At 44.0% G+C, this 23,504-nt stretch overlaps 1 protein-coding gene across 1 annotated transcript in view; it reads left to right on the forward strand.

The window, feature by feature from the left end:
* Positions 1-23,504, forward strand: part of ME3 (malic enzyme 3) — a 112,605-nt gene that overhangs the window by 17,415 nt on the left and 71,686 nt on the right. The gene's annotated exons all lie outside the window — the stretch shown is intronic.

Raw genomic sequence — 23,504 nt, forward strand, 5'->3', positions numbered from 1 at the left:
TCGTTGTCATTGTCACCAGCTGCTATTACTCCACCTTCCCTTTCCCGTCATTGCCACCGCTTGCTTGCTTGGCAGGCAGAGAGCCAGTGAGCTATTTGGCAGGGGGATCTACTGCTTTTCCTCCTCACTATCTCCAGCATCTGGGCCAGAGCGAGAAGTAGGTAAAGAAGCAGCTTGCAAGGCTGAAGAGGAGAAGCAACTCCAGCGGGCTCTTGAGGTCCATCAGACAAGTGTTTTATTGCACTCTCGCTACTGCCCACTCACAGTTTTTCACACATCCTTTAGACGACGCCATCCGCCTCCTGCTCCTTCTTGCCTTTTTTCCGTCACAAAATGGACCCCTTTTAATCCAACTTTCTTTTAGGAAACAGAATGTGCCGCCATTTCCTGTTGTGTGCAGGAAAAGCGGGGTGATAAAACCCGCCCGTGAATGGGCCACGTGGTCTTTGTTTACTTCCTCTTTGTTCCCCCAGGAAGAAAGAGGAAGTATGATGGGACAGGAACGGGGGTGGAGAAGTGACGGTAGGGAACCGCAATTCTCCCCCCTCCCCATCTGATGATGCTACCTGTCAGTGAGCCTCTGTTGGAGTGTAGACCCTTGGCAGGTGCCCAACCATGCGTACCGTTGACGCTGGCCCTGGGAAGAAACACATGAGAATTAACCCAATTCACAATTGCCAAAACATTGGTTGACTGTACATCAGGACACATTAGGCCCTCTTCACCTAAGAATGTTATCTTAACAGAAAAAAAGGCTAGTCTTTCCTGAGTGTAGAAGAGAGCTCACGGACGGTAAGCTCTAGAGTAGGAGTTCATATCCTGCGGCTGGCATGCAGTTGTCTTCAGTGCTCAGAGGACCCTCACCAGGGAAAAGACCATTGTTCTGCATTACTAATGGCCTACCCAGCCAACCCAGTGATCTTGAGATGGATTGTTGGAATTGCAGCAAGGTGTGTGTACATTTCTGACCCTCAACCTGCCACCCGGCCTCAAGCCGTGCATCCCTGCCTTTTCGGAAAGCAAATCTAAAGCAACATTAAAAATAACAACCACTTTTCTGTTCTCTTTTAGTGCATGATGTATGTTTTGCCTTGGCAATAGTGCCCCGTTCTGTAAAATCCATTTTGCAAGGGCGTTGCAAGAGTTTACTGGGTGGTAATGTTATTCCTTTCTTAATATCTGGAGCATGGGAAACATTTTTTGCAGGCTTGTGTACTGGCGATGCTGTTTCTTCTCCCTCACATGCGAAAGAGTCACATCTCTAGGGATTAGTCTTGTGAGTTCCAGACCCATGCGCTTGAACTTCACGTGGCTCCTTCTCTCTCTCTCTCTCTCTCTCTCCACACATCATTCTATGTGAGGCCATTATAATGGAAGCAGTCCATCACAAGAGCGTCCAATCAGGGGTACCCAACAGCACTGAGCAGCCTGTCACTCCTCTGTGGTCTGGATTTGAAGCCAGCCCAGAGGGGGGAAAGAAAATACTTTCTTAAGGAAAGTGATGGGTGGAGTAGTTTCACTGTGAAGTTTCCAGAAATCTGAAGGAAAGAATTTTTCTTTTTCCTAACCCTCTTTTTCCCACCTCTCTCCAAATGGATCAAGAATATTTTCTTTAGGGTTTTTTTTAAAAAAATTACAGTATTTCTCTCCCATTTTTACCCTTTTGGGGTCTCCACACTGGCTTACCAGACAAATAATATAAAGCAACACAATTAAAAACCCAAATGAAAATGGAGCAATTGAAATTTACAGCGAAGTGGCCCAGTGCTCCCAACACCTGAAAAACAAACAGTTTTGTGTTTGTTTTGGATTCCTTTTTTTGCATTTTAATGACCTGGGAGACCACTGGTGTTTTTAAGTGACATCAGAAACTTAACAGAGTGGTTGACTGCGGAAGGTATTTCAAAATCTGGAAGGCCCTGCCTCAGCTGGAAACCCACCTCACTTCTGAAGGCGGGGCCACCCAAATCAAGCCACTGCAAATGATTCATTTTTGTATTTATACCCCGCTTCCTAGCCAGAATTCTTGAGATGGTTTATCATATCCAGGTAAGAATACGGTAGTGAAAAGCTTATTACTAGAGCTGTACCAAACCGATTTTGCTCATTTTTTTTTAAATCTGAAGCCATGCAGAAAATTGCAAAAGTTCAAAAAAGTTCGAAGCTCAAGCTTTAATAGCTAAACTGTACGTTTCTGAGCTCTGGCCAGGAGTCTGAGGCAATCGGGAACAATAGCTCCACATCGCGTAGGTGTGCAGGGAGAAAGCACAAAGGCTGGGACAGAGGGAGGTCTTTGGACTTTGCAAGTAGAGCCCACTCTTGGAGCGGCCGTATTGGCGGCAGGAATGGTGACAGAGGTGGTGGCGAATGCTCTGAGGTGGCAGCGGAGAAGAAAAAGGAGAAGCCCTACAAAAAGCCGGGGAAGAGGGAAGGAGGAGGGCTTGAGACCTGAGGGAAAGAAGCAAATGTCATTCAGCAGTGATGGGTGTGAGGAAGTGAAGGCTGTATTGAAAAAAAGTCACCTCCACAGCTTCTGGAGCACTGACACAGTGGGAGTCAAGGAACAGGAAGTTTCACCTTCACATTACAAGTCTTGGTGGCATTCTAATATCTATGATAACAGAGGATTTGTGTCAGTCCGTCTGTCTGTCAGCGCCATAGCACCAAGACCATAAAACCTAAACCCCTGGAACATGGCATGTATACTAAGGGAACCCTAGGGGTGTGCACCTCAGGGTTATTTTGTTTTTAAAGTTCGTTAATTAATTGATTTTAATGTGTCCATGTGGTTGAAGCCTGCAGTAACATCCTCAACTGCTAGGGGCAGATTTCCCTAACCGGCACATGGCTTTGCAATCCATACAGTTTGAAGTCAAGGAGATGAGAAGGCCAAGGGACAATTAAATGCCTGCACTCTCCCCATTGTTGTGGGGCAGCCCCTCCTCAGGGAAGTGCAGCAGACAGACCACTCCCTCAGGAGGTATAGGGGTGCACCATGGCAGGGGCCATGCCTAGGGGTGACAGTGGCATGGCTACACTCAGAACAGCCTAATGTGTCCAGGTCTGGCTGCTATTTCCACCCATGCAAAGCCGAGTGTCTTTGCTAGTTTAATATATATGGAGGGAACAGGAAGCTTCCAAAGTGCTCCAACCCTTCCAAAGCAGTGAGGGGGGCATAGATATTGCCATGTCCATGCTATGCCAAAGGCCTTACGCTGCACGAGGCAGGTTGCTTTAGGCCTCAGCTCACATGCCCAGCGGCCTCCATTGAAGAGCTGATGTCATCGCTGGATGGAACAGATCCAATCCTGGTTCCACCAAAAAGCTCAACTTGTCCCTTGTTTGTTTATACAACACATTTTCCCCTTTCTAAAAGTATTTATTTATCATCATCATCAGATATTTATTTGGAGGAATATTTACCCTTCCAAAGAGCTCAAGAGTGACTTCCATATGGTTCTCAAGGAGTCTCCCCTCCAGGCCTCTTACAGTGTAGGAGGCCTGCTCAATTTCAGCAGCAGAACTTTCTCACGGTTCTTTGGACCATTGTCCCGTCTGTGCAGTTCAGTCACGCCGGCCAGGTATAGGAGGCAAAGTGCTGCAAGGAAGGGAAATGTAACGATGTCCAGGTGGCAGGTAAGACACAGAAAGTAAGGACTTGATGGGTGGAGCAGCACCTGCACTGATCCGAAAACAATGTACTTGTATGAGAACTGAACAAGGGACCATCTATCTTACAAAGGCAGGCAACTGTGTCAATGGTAGGCGTGGTTGGGCGCCTGCTGAGGGTCCACACCCCAGCAAGGGGCCCATGGCTAAGAGCCCTATAGAGATGCTTCTCCTTTTTGCCATTGCAACCTGCGGGACATAGGCATGTGCAGCACATTTCATTAGTATGTGCACCCAGAGATTTTTTTTAAAAAAATTATTGAATACTCTATCATAAAGGATATTGTTTTTATTTATTTCTCAAACACTGTAGACACTGAGGCCCTACTCCGTGTTTGGCTTGCCTGACCGCAGGAGGGCCTTTGCAGGTGAAGGGTGGGAGAATGGGGAGACGCTTCTCAAGCCCCATCATTGTTGGGGCTTTGTGGTGACACAGGCCAGAGGAGGGGCTTACAAGGCGATATTAGCCTTCAGGGTCCCTCCTCCTGGCCTCTTTGAAGCGTGGCTCCTGGCAGAGAGGCTCCCAGCAGAACTGTTCCTTTTCGCTCCCAGCAATGGCATGCTGTGTCTGGATCCCTACTCAATGGCCTCCTCAATTTGGCCCTTATTGCTTGAGACATTAGTGTATGCCTGGGCACACTTGGCACACCCCTTGCACATGCCTATGCTGATGGATCACCTACTTCTCGCTCTGGCATAGACAATGGAGGTGGTGAGGAGGAGGAGGAGGAGGAGCAGATGCCCTGGCCTACTTGCTCATGGACCCTCTTCCTATCAAGCTAGCAACTGATAGTAATGATGAGGAGTAATAGCGGCTGATGGCACTGGTGGTTAGAAGGTAGACTCACTGAGGGTGTCTTACCCAAGGGCCCACAAAAGCCTGGATCCTGCCCTGGCTATATCATATCAATTTAGATGTAAGTAGAGTTAACGTTTAACAAATGAAACCTATTTTGGCAATAGGGTTCAGCACTTTGGAGAGCTCTTTTAGAGTTCTGTCTGGTTCTGACGGAAACCCAGAATGGATTCACAGCTCCATCGAAATTGAAGCTGCCAGCCTCCACTGGACCTGCAACATGTTGCTGTGTGGAGTAGTCCTGTTCGAGTAGTCCATTCCATTTCTTCCCTTCCTGGTTTTCCCTTTTCCCCACCTATCAGCATTCCAAATACTGAGCATGCTTACTCCTCCTTGGGCTGATTTGGGGGAGCTTTAGTGCGTTTTTTTCTAAAGATATTTTGTACTTGTAAACCTTCAGGTTTTCCCAAGCATGCTTATATCTCCCTCTTGCCTGTGGGTGGTGCAGATTTGGTTGCATAAGGATTAGCGCGCACACACACACACTGAACATCAGTAATAGAAGGAAAGATCTCTGAATAAAAGTATTGTATTGTTTATCTCTTTGCAGACATGGTTGTTCAATGCTGGGCCCAAGCAAAATTATTACAGCTGACTCGATCATTTGTGGATCCTGAAAGAGCTCCATTCTGGCCATTCTTTTCCCATGTTCTCACTGTAACCTTTTAACAAATAATTTCCAGTGAGGCTACTGGGCTCTTCTGAGTAATCCCCTCCACCGCCTCTTCAGGGCATGAGAAGATTCACATTCAGATTTCTTCATTCATTTCCCCAGCAGTTAAAGGAGATTCGAAAAGCACTTGGGAATTATATGAAAATATGGAAAACCCAGTGACATCTTTACCTCCCAACAGCCCAGAAAAGATTCCCAACCACCACCCCACCCCCTGACAACATGTCCTTAATTATATTGTACTTTTGTGTGCATTGTAGAGCTCCATCAGATGAGTGTTTTATTGCACACTCATTACTGGGCACTCATGGATTTTCGTGGATCCCTCTCATGCCGTTGTCTGCCTCCCGCGCGCCTCCCAACCCTTCTAGTCTTCTTCGCACGACAAAAAACCACCCCAGTAAGTTTGACTTATTTTTAAATTCGGAAGTTGCCGCTGTCTCCTGCTGTGTGCAGGAGAAGCAGCGGGATCAAAACGGCCCACTGAATGGGCCACGTACACGTTGTTTACTTCCTCTTTCAAAAGAGGAAGTAATGAGGGACAAACGTGCAGGCGGAGAAGCGACGGTAAGCAAATGAGATTTTCCCCTGTGTGATGATGCTCTTAGTTGTAAGCCAGTTTGGGAACCAATCTTGGTTTTAAAGCGGGGTATGAAGTACAATAAAATGAATAAGATTTTTTTCCTGCACTGAATGGGATGTTAAAAGGAATGAAGCTCAACACAGCTCATGCAATTTCTTGCTTGAAGGTGTGTGATTTCCCCCGTTCATGTGAAACTCAGAGCTTTTATACGTTAAAAAAAAGAATCCTGCTTCCTTACCAGGGCTTTCTGCTTCCACTTTCTTTCTTGGATTGCAACCGGCTCAATTACATGAGTGGCCACGGGCGGCCATGTGGTTTGATTCGAATACTTCATCTCTCTGCATGCTCTGTTCACTTCCATTGAGACAATGCCATCTAGTGGTGGAATTATTGCACAACGCCAAGATTACACACTGGGAGATCCCGCTTTTCCCAGATATTACCACATCATCTGTCATTCTTTTAAAAGCAGGATTTCCAGGAGATAGCATGGGGGACATCTTGGTCATTCACAATGACGTATGATAGACCAGCAAACTTCCGTAAGTGTCCAATCATGAGCATGCAATAAATCGCTCATTTGGAGGAGCCCTCAGAGCTATGCAAAAATGATACTAGGGTCACTTGCATGTATTTCATTATCAGAAGCAGAATGCTGGGGAACATGAGTGGGAGGATGCTATTGCACTCATGGCCTATTGAGGCTTCTGGTTGGCCAATGTTGAGGTGGTGGAGTCCCATGTTGCCTCACTAATGCTAGGATGATGCATTGATCGGAGCAGTAGACTAGCACTGTGGAGATCCAGGATTAAATCATGAAGCTCCCTAGCTGTCCTTAGGATACTGTTTAAGCCTAACCTTCCTCGCAGGGATGTTGTGAAGATAATATGGAAGTGTATGTGTGTTGGGGAACTTTATATATAACTCTGAGCTCCTTGGAAGAAGGGTGGGATAAGAATATAATAAATCAGCCTTCCCCACCCTGGTGCCCTCTAAATGTATTGGACTACAACTCCCAGCTATGCTGGCTGGGGATTCTAGGGATTCTAGTCCAATGCATCTGGATGGCAAAGAGATAAGAAATCAGTATAACCTTTCTTGTGTTTCTGCCACATGCATTTCATGCCCAGGTTAATAGATTTCCACATGATGCCTATATGGATCTAACTGATTCAGAGAAGATATTTCTCTGATTATCAGTTACTAGAGTACATAAACAGCTGGGTGTGTCTTAGTGCCTTTCTGTTACTCCTGTGGACTTCCCAGAACAGAGTGCTGGACTAGATGGAATTTTGGTATGATCCAGCAGGACTCTTACTGTTTTTAAGATGGAATAACACAGGTGTGGGCAGCCATTTTTTCTGTCTAGGGCCACATTTCCTCGTGGGTAATCTGTTCAGGGCTGGAGGCCAGCAGCAAGTGGAGCCTGAGCCAAAAGTGGGTGAGTCACCCCTTGTATTTTTCTCCCACACCCCTTTTCCTCTCTGCCACCTCCTTTGCTCTCTCTCCCTCTTCCTTCCCATGCAGCAGCCTGCCAGGGAAGGGAAAGATGGCTCTTTCCAGAGGTGTGAACTGATTGTATGCAGAGGCCTTATGAAACTAGGCCGAGGACCACAGGCTGCCCCGGCCTGAGGTAACAGAATGCAAAGGATGACAGAAACTTCCAGAGGTGTATGTCTGTTGCAGCAAAAACACAAAAGAATCTTGTTCTAGCGCCTTGAAGCCTAACTAGGGTGACCATATGAAAAGGAGGACAGGGCTCCTGTACCTTTAGCAGTTGTACAGAAAATCTGCAGGAGCCCTGCCCTCTTTTGTATCTGGTTACTCTAGTATAGCTCCTGCAGCTTTAACTGTTGTGATGAAGAGGGAATTTCACCAGGTGCTTCATGCATACACATGATACCTGCTGAAATTCCATTTTCTGTACAACAAATTTACTATGACTAACCCTAAAAACTACTGACTTCTATTTGTTTGTGCAACAAATTTACTATGGCATAAGTTTCTGTGGTCAAGTTCACTTCCTCCTCAGTTAGCAGGTACAGATGGATACAGATGGTCAATTGTCATGAAATGCCAAAACGGACATGCTCTGGAAGTTCTGTTGAAGCTCATATGTATGTATGCAAAATAAGCAGTGACCATTCATAACAACAGTCTCTTGTACTTTTAATGCAAATTCATTCTACCGGATGGCTGAAGATCAGTAGTCTGGCAGTTCAGTAGAGGAATCTAGTAACTTCTTTTAGCAATGTTGCCCCAAAATGGGGGGCGTATGACATTCTGAGAACTTTATATTGGGTGGTGATTCCGATTGGCCCATTGGTGTCACCTGACAGAGGCCTAAAGGACTGTGGGCTGCCTGTGGATGTGTCCTAGCTAGAGCAACTTACCATCCTTCAGTCAGGAGTGCTGGTGGCACAGAGAGAGCCAGTACTGTAATACTTGTCCTGCTGGGAGGAGCCAGAGTGGTAGAGCACGTGGTTGAATGCAGGAGGTCCCAGGTTCAGTTTTGGCATCTTTAGTTGGGGAAAGAGGCCTCAAGAGCTGTTGCCTTCCAGAGTAGACCAGGGATGGGCAACTTGTGACAAAAAAGAAAACACCTCATTGACATAACAATATCTAGTGACAAAAATGTTGTAGAAAAGGAAGAGGAAAAGAGAGAAAAGTATACACCACTGGCCATGGAAGTTAAAGAACTATGGCAACAGAAAAATGTCACAATTATTCCACTAGTCACATCAGCCACTAGCATCACATAAATTTTTTTTAAAAAAAACTTCAGAAACTGTCTAGCAAACTACATCCACACCAAAGCCCATGATGTCCATCTAGAAAAACTTCCACATGCAAGAAAAGAGAGATAAAAATCATATTTAAGAGAAAACTGTTGCTTTCTTTTAGAGCCCCTCAACTGTCTTCTTCTGTGAAGCTGGTTCAATAATGTATACAGAGCAAGTAAATGTATCTTAAATCAAGAACCATAGCTTAATAGCCTACTCACATGGGTCAGAGCAGATGGGGGCTGCCTAAATGGAGTAATAGAAAAAGGCTGATGGAAGGGAACATTCACTTTGCACTTTTAGTTTTTTATGGTCATTGGCGAAGACAGCTACCCATCAGGAACTGGGCCAAGAGGATTACTGTAGCCAGAAACTCTTACTGTTATTAAGGTGTAGAGGGAGTTGCGTGTGAGCACAAAAACCAATATAGGGTCTGGCTCTGACTTCTGAAAATGCCAGTTTCTTCAGTACAATCCTAGCTAGAAATATCTAATGTTTTCCCAACGTACTGGAGCTTCTTCATCACTTCCCTCCTCCCTGCAAAAACGGGATTCATCATCGCTAATCACGTCTCTCTTTCAAACTAATCACGTTTCTCTTACCAATCTAGAAAACTACATATACATATAGTTGATTCCATTCCATATTTAACAAAAAAATTAAAACCTCAATGCCTCGATTGCATCCATATGTATGCCGAAATCCGGGATAAAGTTTCTCTCTTCTTTAAAAACACCACTCATTTTATTCCCTTGACATCCAGCGTGCTTACCGCATGAGTCAGGAACAGAAGCACTTTGAAAATGAACTCCTCCTCTGTTCAAAATGTTAATATTTTCCAACATCTTTATTCATTATTCTGTTCTTTTCACCCTCCTCCACACATATAAAATGTTCCACTTTGCACACAACACTAATGGTTTTCCGGGTCACCTGTGAATGTCATCAACCCGCATTCTATCTCTTTCAGTTTTATTTGAGTATTTTCATACCCTGTCGGGTTACCTATTCACTATCACAGCAGAAGAGCAAGTAAACCCAAATAATAACCTATTAGTACTAATTTTGCAGCATTCCCCAAACTACTAGTCCTCACATTTAAAGCAGCCAGCCAGCCTGCTACCACTTCCCCCATTTCTCTCCCATTGCACTTTATTTCCCCTCTGAGTGCACATCTTCGGAGAGTGGGGGAGCTATGCCAGAGCTGCTTTTCGCTACATTGCCTTAAGTATACTTCAGTAATTTGAAATATACACTTAAGAAAATATACATGGGAGTGGTCTTGTTCAGACAACACACTAAACCATGATGGTTAAGTGTTTTGAGCTAAACATTATGGCTTAGCATGCTGTATAAACCATGAATTAGTGTGTCATGTAAACCATCCCTAACCATGGTGGCTACATAACCACAGTTTAAACATGCTCACTCACCACTTTTTGAAAAAGGGTTAATGGCCTAACCATGGCTTAGTATGTTGTCTGAACAGGCCCAGTGTATGAAGCTAAGTTCATCCAGCTCAAGGGTTTGTTAACTTTTGGCCTTCCAGATTCAGATTCCTTTATTTGAATCGGCCAAAGACCTTTGCTTTTAAAATATAATGTATAAAGCATAAAAGCCACTCTAGCTATACTAGCGTGACCAGATACAAAAGAGGGCAGGGCTCCTGCAGCTTTAATTGTTGTGATGAAGAGGGGATTTCACCAGGTGCTGCATGCGTACAAATGACACCTGCTGAAATTCCCTTTTCTACACAACTGTTCAAGATTCTGGAGCCCTGTCCTCCTTTTCATATGGTCACCCTAGTTCTTATTTTTGAGTAGGTTTAAAATCAATAAAAACTACACTTTGCCTTTGGCCTGCCCACAGATAGAATATGGTCCCCATGACCTTGGCAGGATCTACACTACTGCTTTAAAACGGTTTATAACAGTAGTGGCAAATGTTGGGGCCCAGGACACACTCCATATATAGTTTTCAAACCATTTTCAAAGTGTCATATCCTGCTTGGTGTAGATCTGGTCCTTTACAAGTTTGGAATTTGGCATTCAGGCTGAAAACGTATATAGGGATGCAAGCAGAGGCACATGAATAGCATAATGTGCAGGCTGGCTCTCCTGTATCATGGCTTTGGACCCAGGATTTGTGCAGGGAGCCACAGTGCTATAAAACCTAAAGAAGAACACAGAAGGGCACAGAAGGATTTGGCACATGCAAATCTGGAGCTTGCAGTCTCTGTGTTGAACATACAGGTCAGCGGGTCACATTGGCTTTAATTAGGAAGTCAAACTAGATCCTGATTGTTAATGGACTTGTTGGCCGTCTGGGTGGATTTCAAAGCATTCCTGTTTGCCTCTCCCAGGGGGATGTCTAGATTTGGATCTAACGCAGTTGATGAAAAATGACAGGAAATGTTTGCTTGGGGTGTATCTGTTCACAGCAAATGCAGCCTGCCATCACTAGGAGATGCAAAACAAAGCCAGGGAGATTCCAAATACTGCATAAGCTTGCCTACGTGAAAGCCTTTGAACAAGGCGAATCGTGTCTGCACATTACTAGAATCTCCAGTGTGCTCGCGCACCATTTCAGCAGTGAAAAGGAATCAATTGTCTGGCTGTTGTTGGCCTTGTTCACAAACTTTGACAAGAAAATTAAACAAATTCCGTCATTACCTGCAATCGGAAATGGAATGGATTTCAAATTGCAGCTGGCAACGCTACAGGGAACAGACATAAATAATTGTAACGCATCTGTCTAGTGGAGGGAAGCAGAGACGAACAACTCCCTTCTAATTTTTGGTTTTTGGATTAAAATCACACTGTTTTAAAAATGCCTCTCCAAGGCTGCTGGGAGTACACTCTTCACGGAACAAAATGGGGGCAGCATCGCTGCGACCCACTTCTGGGTCATGGGCCATGGTGTGTTTTTTTAATTAGTTGCATTTATATCCCAACTTTTTTTTTCTCCAAAGAGCACAAGGCAGCATACATGATCCTGTCCCTTTTATCCTTACACCGACTCTGTGATGTAGATTAAGAGCGTCCTCAGACGAGCATTTTATCACATGCTTGCTACTGCCCACTTACGGATGTTCGTGCGTCCTTTAGACAACAAAGTCTGCTTCCCATGCACTTCCCGCTCCTTCCACTCATTTTTTCTTCACAAAATAGACCCCTTTTAATCCATCTCTTTTTTTAAAAAAAAAAATGGAATGTGCCGCCATTTCCTGCTGTGTGCAGGAAAAGTGGTGCAATAAAAACAGCCCCTGAATGGGTCACGTGGTTGTTGCTGCCTCCTCTTTCTCTCCCTGTGTAAAGAGATTGTCGCTATTGTGGGACAGCAGCAGGAGGTCATAGCGACGGTAGGGAAATGCAGAAATCCACCTGTCTGATGACGGTCTAAGCTGAGAGTCAGTGACTGGCCCAAAGTCACTTAGTGAGCTTCCTGGCTGAGCTGCAGTGCAACACTACAGCGCACTGAAGACCTCTTCTCTAAAATGTGAGCCACACCAGTTTTCTCCAACTTGGTGCCCTCCAAATGTGTTGGGACTACAACTCCCATCACCCCAAAACAATGTTGGCTGGGGATGATGGGAGCTGTGTTTCAGTACAACTGGAGGGCACCAGGTTGGAGAAGGGTGAGCTATGCATTCATCCGAATTATGGCTTGAAGTGATTCCTGAACTGCACTACTTCAGAATGCAGGAGAAGGATTTGCTTTTTTAATACACCCCCACTTAAAAAAAAAGCTCTCTGTGTGCGTGTAGTTAACTAGCATGGCAGGGACAAAAGGTGGAGGAATTTTCTGTATATACATATATTTCCAGCTGAGGATCATTCAAATATGTGATCCTTGAAGTAGCTCATATGGTACGATCTAAGAAGGAAAATCCCTGTACCTTTTGACTCTAACGTGCTAGTTATCTACACACAAAGGGCTGTTTTATTTAAGCAAGGGGGTATTTAAAAAGCAATTCCTTCTCCTGCCTTCTGAAGTGGTACAGTCCAAAAGGTACTGTGCCATACGTACCCTATGACAGCAGTCTGGCTTTTGGGAAGTTATGCCATGGAAACATGAGGATCCATAGACAAAATCAACGTTAAGAACCACAATTTCACTGAATGATGGGCAGACCATATGACGGATGGAGAGCCCCAAAATGCTCATTTTTCACATATCCTTAACAGGCCTCGATGAAAAGTTGTTCTGAACCTACACATAGGGGAAAGTCTGTGGCATGTGCTGCTATGTTCATTTACACATGCACATTCAGTTGTGTTTGCAACTGCACAGCAAAGAGCAAATAAAAAATGTGTTCACATATCTAACTATGTGCAATGTACGGCTTAGAATCCACAAATTAAAAACATGGTACTGGGATTTAAAACACATAATGCAGTATATCGAAACGTCATCAGTTAGGTAATTGTTTTGAAGAACTTTTTAAGATGCTGAGTGTAAGATGCCTTGTTGTGAAACGCAGCATATTTATCCTCAAATAAATAAATGCTGCCCTTACAGACATTTCTATGAGGGGTCCAACACAATAGTTAATATTGGGGTAACCACACAACATGATAATAAACTGTGATGGGGATTAAGATCAGCGTTGAGTTGACTTACTTATCCCTTGCCCTCTCTCCCCCCTCAGTCCTCCCGCTAGTATCCCATCAGCCATTGCTGCCGAAAATCTATCCTGCTGGCTGGACTAGAGCGGCAGCCGCCACTTTGACCACTCTTGCATTGCAACTCTGTGGCTGATGAAATAACCAGTGGTGGCCGAGAAAATAATCCACGGTGCCCTCCGCACACACGATAACCAATGGTGGTTCAAATAGCCAACTCTGCACAGCGTTGGTTATTTGCGTTGGTTATTTCAGCCAAATAACCAACCATTGGTTAAAAAACTCCCTCCACCCAACACGATAAGCCATAGAATCATAGACTAGTAGAGTTGGAAGGGGCCTATAAGGCCTTCAAGTCCAACCACCTGCTCAATGCAAGAATCCACCTTAAAGCATCCCTGACAGATGGTTGTTCAGCTGCCTCTTGAATTCCTCTAGTGTGGGAGAGCCCACAGCCTCCCTAGGTAACTGATTCCATTGTCATACTGCTCCAACAGTCAGGAAGTTTTTCCTGATGTCCAGCCGGAATTGAGCTTCCTGTAACTTAAGCCCATTAGTCCATGTCCTGCACTCTGGGATGATCGAGAAGAGATCCTGGCCCTCCTCTGTGTGACAACCTTTTAAGTATTTGAACAGTGCTATCATGTCTCTCCTCAATCTTCTCTTCTCCAGGCTAAACATGCCCCTGCCTCCAAATCAAGTAAACTAATGAAAAACAGCTCTTACTAGAGGTCAAACTGTGGGTTAACCCATAGTGGGTTAAATAACCAACCGTCGACTATTTAAACCACCATTGGTTATGTTGTCTGAACCCAGTCACTGTCTCAGCAGTCGGCCCCATAAAGAGCCTGAAACCCAAAGTCTCTGCTGTGTTGCTTGTGGAGGAAAGCTGGATGTGCCGTTGAGTCTTCTGGACGATAGCACAGAGGCTCGCAGGTTGGCCTCCAGTGAGAGCTGTTTTTCATTCGTTTGCTTGATTTGAAGGCAGTCCCTGTTTTCCTCCCCAAGGTCAAAATGGCTTGGATGGAAAATGCCTTTCCAGGCCTGAGCGCATGCAACTGCTCCATATGCTTCATGTCCTAAACTGAATGTGTTTGGCAATTGCTTTGCTTCCCTGGGTTTCTTAACTCCCATCCTTCACCCGCCCCCACTGCCGCACTAGATTTGCTTGGCCACACTAAGTTTGCTAAGGGTCAAAACAAGCTATGCACTGTGATCCGGCCTCCTGACCTCTTTTGTTGTGGTTGGCTCAAAAGCGGCAACAGGGAACTCTGATTTTATCTGAGCAGCAGCACTGCAGCCCTCTCCCCTTCATGCCTTGTTCCCAATCTGCTTTCCTTCTCCCGTCCCCAAAGTTTCTATTAGCCCCACTGGGGAAGAATTCGGGCAAAATAATACACTTCCCCCCTGTAGCTGTACTAGCAAATGCTTAGGATAGATTTCGATCAATAAAACTGCATAGGGGACGGTCAAACATAACATATTCTAGCAAATTGGAATATTCCATAGTTGCTTTAGAGTGTTAAAAAAAAAACCCACCCCAACATAGATCTTGTCTGTTTGGGGCCAAGGTGTTTTTGATTTTAAAGCTACTGGCCCTCTGGATGGGGCCAGAGTAGAACCGTAGCAGAGTAGAAGTGTTTTGTTTTGTTTTTAAGAGAATAATCTGCGGAAGGAACGGGAGACGTGCAGAAGGTGCACAATGTCATCAGAAGGACTTGTGAACTTCTGTGAGTGGCCTTATTTTGCTCATGTGAAGAAGCCCTTCAAGTCCTCTTGCAATTCTGAAATCCCCTTTATTTGGGCAACTTTGGGACATGCGCTCTGGTCTTTCGGCTTTAATCCAGACCGCAGATGTCCCACGTTTGCACACCCGTGCACTATCTAACAATGCTTTTATGATCTATTGCTCCCAGTTAATACGTGTCATTTAAAAAAAAAAAAGCTGAATGGTATAGAATCTTTTCCTGCTTGATGTGAGATCATTTTTATGATGATCAAACACACTGTTCTACTACTTTGTACCAACATTCCTTCTTATTTATTTATTTGATTTATACGCTGCCTTTCTACCAAGAAATGGCACACAAGGCAGCTTACAAAACCATTTGTAAGCCACCTTCTTTGAAATAGAATTTCTCTCTCTGGCTGAAAGAGGTTCAACAACACCAGAATTTTTTTAAAAAATGCACTCGCTGGTGGCAAGTGGGCAACTGCATTTGTCACACACACATGCACACAAACACACACACACACACACACACACACACACACACACAGGGCTCATCTACACCAAGCAGGATATTACACTATAAAAGTGCTATGAAAGTGGTATATAAAAGGCAGGAGCCACACTACTGCTTTATAGCGGTATCGAAGTGCACTGGCAACTGTTGGGGCCCATTGACACATGCCATATTCCGCTATTATACCACTTTCATAGTGTTATATGCTGCTTAGTGTGGATGTGTCATGGGCCCCAACAGTTGTCAGGGCACTTCAGTACCACTATAAAGCAGTGGTGTAGATACTGCAGTGCACTTCAATACCGCTATAAAGCAGTGGTGTGGCTCCTGCCTTTTACATACCGCTTTCATAGTTCAATATCCTGCTTGGTGTAGATGAGCCCACCCACCACCCACACACAGAGCATTCATGAGTAAGCCAGGGCAGGATCTACACTACTGCTTTAAAGTGCTTTATAACTGTTTTGACAACTGTTGGGGCCCAGGACGCACTCCATATACAGTTGTCAAAACTGTTATAAAGCGCTTCAAAGCAGTTTAAAGCAGTAGTGTAGATCCAGCCCAGGCTTAATTCCATATTAAGTCCACAACGAACCAATTTTTAGCAGAGTTGCAATTGATTTTGTTGTGGGGAGGCTGCTTGACGGTTCATGAGGATCTTTTTTTAACCCAGCCATCTCTTCCCTGCCTCAACTGGGATTCAGTTTGAATTGTACAGAAGCAGTGAAGGAGGACTAACAAGAAGCGCCCTGCTGGATCAGATCAAAGGTGCATCTTATACAGCTTCCCATTTCTCACAGTTGATAGACAAATAATTCCTTAAAATACACAAGCAGGACATCTTTCTGCTGCTGTTTGCCTCTCAGCAACTGGTATGGAGTGGCACCCAGGGTCAAAATAGATATTTCTTTAAATCCGTATCTCTTAGCTAGGTCTTCCTTTTCCTTTTTTTTACTGTACAGTAGGTGCAAGGCTCTGATCTGGATTGGGACCCCAGCATGGGGGAGTAGGGGGCTTAGGTATATATGTATTGGAGGCCATGTGCCTACTCATGAGTAAAAATGAATTTTAAAAAGATGTAGCTGCTAGACTTCAGATTGAGGGGAGACATGAGAGCACTCTTCAAATACTTGAAAGTTTGTCACACAGAGGAGGGCCAGGATCTATTCTCAATCATCCCAGAGTGCAGGGCACGGAATAACGGTCTCAAGTGACAGGAAGCCCGATTCCGGCTGGATATCAGGAAAAACTTCCTGTCAGAGCAGTTCGACAATGGAACCAGTTACCTAGGGAGGTTGTGGGCTCTCCCACACTAGAGGCCTTCAAGAGGCAGCCGGACAACCATCTGTCAAGTATGCTGTAGGTTGGATTCTTGCATTGAGCAGGGGGTTGGACTTGATGGCCTTATAGGCTCCTTCTAACTCCACTATTCTATGATTCTAGACACAGTTTTAGGGCTTCTTCACATGAGCGAAATAAGGCACACTCGTGACTGACCACTCACAGAAGTTTGCAGGTCCTTTTGATGACATCGGCAGCCTCCTGCATGTCTCCCACACCTTCCCCTGGTAATTCTATTTTTAAAAAAACCAAACCTGTGATATCCTGATTCTGCTGAAATATCATACAATTTCCTACTGTGTACTAGGGAAGTTGCACTTACAAAACACCCACTAGAGAACTATGTCCCATTCAATAATAGGAAAACAGAGAGTAGGGGAAGTTTTCAATTAAAGGCCATGTGGCCACCCCTCTCCACCCGTGTAATGCAGCCCCATTACAATCGCACAAGAAAAGCAGGAAGCAAAGCCCTGGTAAGGAAATACAGTTTGTCCTTAATGTAAAGAAGCCCTTAAAGGTTTTGGCTCCTAGCTTCTGAAACGAAAAGTTCTCATCAAGGTGCCATTGCTAATAGCAATTGATAGGTCAGTCCTTTGTGAACTGATTATCCAGTCCTTGTTATTCAATTCTTAGCATCTTGTGTGCTGTAATAAAAGAACCCACTGTACTGGAATAGAGCTCTCTTCTGTAAAACAAAATTCACAGTGCCAAATGAATCATCTAGCGGGATTCTGGGTGAGCGGCACACTTTGGTTACAGCCAAATCCTGGTCCCAATGAAGAAGACAAAGGGTTCAGCGCCTAGATGTGGTTAAGAGCTGGGCCTGGCCATACCAGTTGCTGAGAGGTTCTTTGCACTTTGCTGAAATACATCAGCATGATTCAAAGGCGAGAGAAGAGAGAAAAAGCTAGTCGTCGTTTCCAAGGGGCAAAATGAACAGCAAGCTTGAATTTATGTCCAAGACAGGCAAAAGGTTTGTAGGAGGTCACTGTAAATGCTTGTCTGTCCATTTCTTCGATGGCTTCATTACCAAACTGAAAACGAAGAGCCCTGAAAAAGAGAGGCTGAAAGAATCGCATTGTTATTTTGTTATTTCGTTATTTATTTTTTTTAAAAAAAGGCAAGTTGTTTTCAGCAACTAACCCTTCGTGTAATTTGGCAGGCTATGGGGAGAAACAGAAGGATCTCTCTTTGTTGCTGCATCTGACCTGGAATACATTTCGCTTTTATCAGTACAGAAAACAGGCAACACACTAGCTCTTTGTCAGCCTTCAACAAAGGTGAAAGTGAAGAGTTTTTGGGGGGACGAGGGGGGCAGTTGTAGTAGATGCACCCATCTCCAAGGCAATGTTTTCATGTGGGCTGACAAAAGCCTTCCTTTTGGTCCTCTAGTTCAGCCTCGGAAATTTAAACTTCTCTCATTAGGGGCATTTGAGCCCGTTCAGCTCATAAGAACATAAACCCTCCCTGCAACAGACCAGAAGCCCATCTAAGAACACAAGAAGAGCCATGGCGGATCAGAGTGAAGGTCTATCCGTTCACACAGGGCTCATCTAACACCAAGCACGATATTCCACTATGAAAGCAGCATGAAAGCAGAGTATAAAAGGCAGGAGCCACACTACTGCTTTATAGCACTATTGAAGTGCACTGCAGGATCTACACTACTGCTTTTCTCCAGTCAACAAAAACTAGGCTGACAACCATTACCCAGAGGACCTTTTCTACTGCCACTCCCAGATTGTGGAATGGCCTGCCGGGAGAGATTCGTCAACTTTAAAAAAAAAAAAACTTTTGTGTGTGTGTGAATATCAACAAACAGAACAGAAAATACATCATGAGAACAGTGGGGGGGACACACACACCATTCATTGTGTGTATAGAATTATCATCATTTCTATCGTATGTACCATTCCCCCCACCAAAAAAGGGAAAGAGTTATACAAAGCTTTCAAGAAAAGCAGACCAGATATCCATACATTTATCCACTCGCAAGTTGCGTCTGTATAACACTCATTCAAAAGTTGATAATGTTATTAGGTCCTTGATCCATTGCATTATCGGAGGTGTGAATTTGTCCTTCCAACGTGATAATGTAAGTCTTTTGGCTGTCATAAGGACTCTGAAGATCCATCTGCGCTGACCATGTGTTAACTTCCAAGGAGCCGGTAGGTAATTTAGGAGGAGATGTACATTATTCCATATTATAGATTGTTTCAGTACAAAGTTCATCCTTATTATAACCTCCTCCAAAAAGGGGGCAACTACCAGGCATTGCCAAAACATATGAGTTAAAGAAGCATTAATTGCATTTCATCTCCAACAGTTATGCAAGTTAGACAAACCCTTATTGAAAAGGCGTTGTGGAGTCCAATAGACCCGAAACAAAATTTGAGATTCGTCAACTTAAGAGTCTTCCAGAATTTAATAAAGTCATAAAGACTGATCTCTTCCAGCAAGGGTGTCCAGTTAAGTGTTGACTTTGTTGCTTTTTTCTTATTGTGGTTTCTTTTTCATTGATGTCATTCTTCCTCGGTTGTCTCATTGCCCCTGTAACTTCCTGGGATGTAGGGATAACTGCTCAGGGCTTGTGGAGAGCAAATAAATATTGGGCCTTCGTTGTCTGCCATTGCTTTTTTTTATTGCCCACAGCAGGCGTCTTAAGAAAATGATGACAACTTTGTTTTCTCTTGGGGAATCAAAACATTGGAGCGCACAGCCCACATGGACATTTTTTGGTGGGGAGAAAAGAGTGGTATACCACAATAAAATTTTCAGGCGGTGGTAGACCACTGGGGAGGGAGTGAAATGAGTGCTCTTTTGTACATAGATGGTAAAGGCCCACATAGTGCTAACCAGATGCCATATGAATCAGAAGTAAGAGAAGCACAGAGTATAATGAACATTCTCCACATCGATGAAGCTGTTGGTGATGGAAAAAAGGATTGTCTTCTCCCATATGGTCCTGGCTAAATCTGCTGGATAGGATCTACACTACTGCTTTAAAACAGTTTGTAACAGTTTTGATGGCCGTTTGGGCACAGTTTTCAAAACGTTTCCAAGGTGTTTTATCTTGCTTGGTGTAGATCTGGCCCTGGAGACATCCTGCCTCCTTCAGAGATATGTTTGTCAGGCAAAAAGGAGAGAGGTCCACCTGGCGCCTACACTGTACTGCTTTCGTCGCCAGCTGAAGACCTTTTTATTCACTCAGTATTTTAACACTTAATTTTAACTTAAATTTAAATTTTACTGTTTTAACTCTGTATTTTAATCTTATATCAACTTTGCTGTGTGGTTTTATCCTGGTTGCGCTTTTTATACTGTATTTCATAATTGTGTTTTAACCTGTTGAGTGTTTTACTGTGGTTTTAATTTTTGTGAACCGCCCAGAGAGCTTTGGCTATTGGGCGGTATAAAAATGAAATAAATAAATAAATAAATAAATAAATAAATAAATAAGGAGCGGACCTTTTCTCCTATGGCACCCAGATTGTGGAACTCTGTGCCCTAGGAAATCAATCTGCCCCCTTCCCTGTTAGTGTCCTTGATGCCAGTTGAGATCCTTGTCATTCTGGTAAGCCTATGACCTGCCCAGATCTTGAATATTATTATTCTGGCTTTTTCACTTCAGTTGATTTTTATCTCCTGCTTCTGTGTTTTACATACTAATAGCAACCTCCATTCCCTAAGTGTGGATAAATAAATGGTATCATTTACGTGCAAAAGGGAGGTATAGGAAACTGCAGGGGAAATCTGAGTTTTGCAGAAGTAAAGCAAAATAAAACCCCTAAGTGAGCAAAAAAGAAAGAAACCCAAACCAGCCAAAACCCACTTTCTGGTTCATATGGAGAACCTCCACAGATAGATCTGGCTATCCTCTCACCGTCAACAAGGAATGGGCACCAGGATTCAATGAAGGAGAGGGGCGGAGCTTCCATACTCCCTAACTGCGTGTTTACCCTATTCAGGTACAGAACACCTGAATAGGGCTTTGGCTATCAGGTTATTGTCATCTGCTTTGACACTGTGTGCTCTCTGACCTGCGTTGTCATTAACCCACCGCTATGCCTTTTGGCAACAATACCCCTACTTGGTTGTGCCACGTTGTCTGTTTATTTTGATGACAAAGTCAAAGGGGATCAAAGTTCACCTTGCAGGTTTGGCTGTTCCGACCCACACAACTCTCTGCATCGACATTTTCAGAATTGTAAAGCTTCATCAGGAAATCACCACAGGAAAACTCATTCCTTATGGCTGCCCTACCACGCATATTTCCTTTGACATCAGTCACAGTTCTGGTGCCAGGATCTAGAATTTTTGGATCCTAAACTTTCGTTAAAAATTGCCTGTTAGGAACAAGATGATCTCCAGCTCAAGAATCTCTAGCAGCAGGGCAAGCAAATCTTCTGCTTGAGGCTCGGAAGCTTTTGTCAGAGTCTACACTGTGGAAGCCCATGTTCGCTGATTGGCTAGCAGCCCCTAGCATGGGCTGCTGACGGTCAGCATATGTTTGGATGATTTTGAGTGAGCTGCCTCCCTGTATACTGCTGCCTCCCAGGGCTGTAGATTTAAAAAGGGTCAATGACATTTGTTTCGGTATTTGGATCTGTGGAATAAAAAGCAGGAAATAACACTATGAAAGCTGTATATGGCGTGTGTAATGTGTCCCAACAGTTATCAATGCACTTCAATACTGCTATAAAGCAGTTGTGTAGATCTAGCCTAGGCCTAAGAAGCTTGAAGCCTACTAATATACAACATCATCCACCACCATCCCACAGATATGCCGAATCTAACCCACTTTTATTTTTTACTTTAGCTATCAAATCTTACATGAATTCTAAGCCTTGCTAACTGGATGTCAATTATTCTATTCTACAGTTCTGGCTCACCTTTTGCTACACTTGGCATATTTCTGTCATCCGTAGCGACTATCTGTATCTAGAAGAAGGAAATTGCTTTGCTGGCAGATTCAGCCTCACACAACCTTCTATTGAGCCAGCACATGCTACGGGGATGACTGAACAGATTGGGATGGGCGACAATCCTGCCAAAAATAATATTGTTTTCATTTAAGTTATTGCGTTTGGGGGAATCGAGAAATGAAACATGCGCATTATTATTATTATTATTTAAATCCCATTTAAAGGATCGCCAGGAGATGCCTTGACTCATGGCTTCCACATAACAACAAACAATTTCAGCTGTCTTGAACAGCTTGTGGTATCATATTAGGGTGAACTGGACAAAAGTATTTTTCTTAAACTATTGGATTTGATTTCTGTTCTCTGGAAATACTTGTAGAATGATTTCCAACATTTTTTTAAAAAAAATCTGTTTTCTCTCAGAACCCCCTTTTCTTTCTGATTTTATCGGCCATCATAAACCATTAATCACAATGGGCTGGTTAGGTAATGGTACCTTTAGCAACTTGCTTTATCACCAGATGGCTAGTAGGCTTCTGCCCTTAAACCAGAGTTAGGCAACCTGGGGCTTATCTACACCAAACAAGATATTCCACTATGGACTGTTAGAGCAGTACGACAATGGAATCAGTTACCTAGGGAGGTTGTGGGCTCTCCCACACTAGAGGCCTTCAAGAGGCAGCTGGACAAGCATCTGTCAGGGATGCTTTAGGGTGGATTCCTGCATTGAGCAGGGGGTTGGACTCGATGGCCTTGTAGCCCCCTTCCAACTCTGCTATTCTGATTCTATGATTACTTGGCCTTGGAAGCTGGATTCTCCCCAGCCAAGGTGCAGAGATGAGTATAAGGCATGTTGTAGTTAGGAGGTGTCCAGCAGCCAACCCCTAAGGTGCTTAACTGGGGAGGGTACCACTCGAGCTGAAAGCTCTTGATTATGATGTTATGTCATTGTAGAGCATATATGCATATGCATATATGTCTACTGTAGGGTGGCCATATGAAAAGGAGGACAGGGCTCCTGTATCTTTAACAGTTGTATAGAAAAGGCAATTTCAGAAGTTGAGGGCAGGGCTCCTGCAGCTTTAACTGTTGTGTTGAAGAGGGAATTTCACCAGGGGCTGCATGCAGACAAATGAGACCTGCTGGAATTCCCTTTTCTGTGCAAATGTTGAAGATGCAGGAGCCCTGTCCTCCTCTCCATATGGTCACCCTAGAAGACACACCTTTTTAATTTAGCCTTTTAAATGATGTAGTTACTTTAATGTGGGTGTGAGGAACCTCAGGCCCACTAGAAAAATCTTGCCAAGACCCCTTTTATTGGCCACACTGCTGACCACTAATCATTCAGTAGTTTTCCATCTTTTGCACTGTTTCCTTTTCCCCTTCTAAAAGCTTCTCCTAAGCTTTAGATCCTAGCAACAAAAGCTTTCAGCTAAAATATGCTCGTATTTTTAGTATTTTGGTCCTACCCCTTTTGCCGTTGGCTGTGCTGTCCTCTGGAATGTGGCCTCTGAGAGTTTAATATTTAACCTTTAATGCTTAATGTTTTGAATGTTCTTGGGTGTTTGTTTTTTAAGGCTTTATACTTACTGGGCAGCAGAGACACCATGATCATACTTTGTTTTATTATTTTTAATTTTTGTGCACCACCTTGATGGGGTTGTTGTTGTTTAGCAAAATAAGGCAGTACATAAAATGTTAATAATAAATAAATAAAGGTCCTCTTGCGCATTTAGCTATTCATGATGATAGCTAAATGGAGCCTCCAGATTCAGAGGACCTGTACCCTTTTGCTTTCATAAA

The sequence above is a fragment of the Elgaria multicarinata genome, chromosome 5 (genome assembly GCF_023053635.1).
Source record: "Elgaria multicarinata webbii isolate HBS135686 ecotype San Diego chromosome 5, rElgMul1.1.pri, whole genome shotgun sequence".
Lineage (NCBI taxonomy): Eukaryota > Metazoa > Chordata > Lepidosauria > Squamata > Anguidae > Elgaria > Elgaria multicarinata.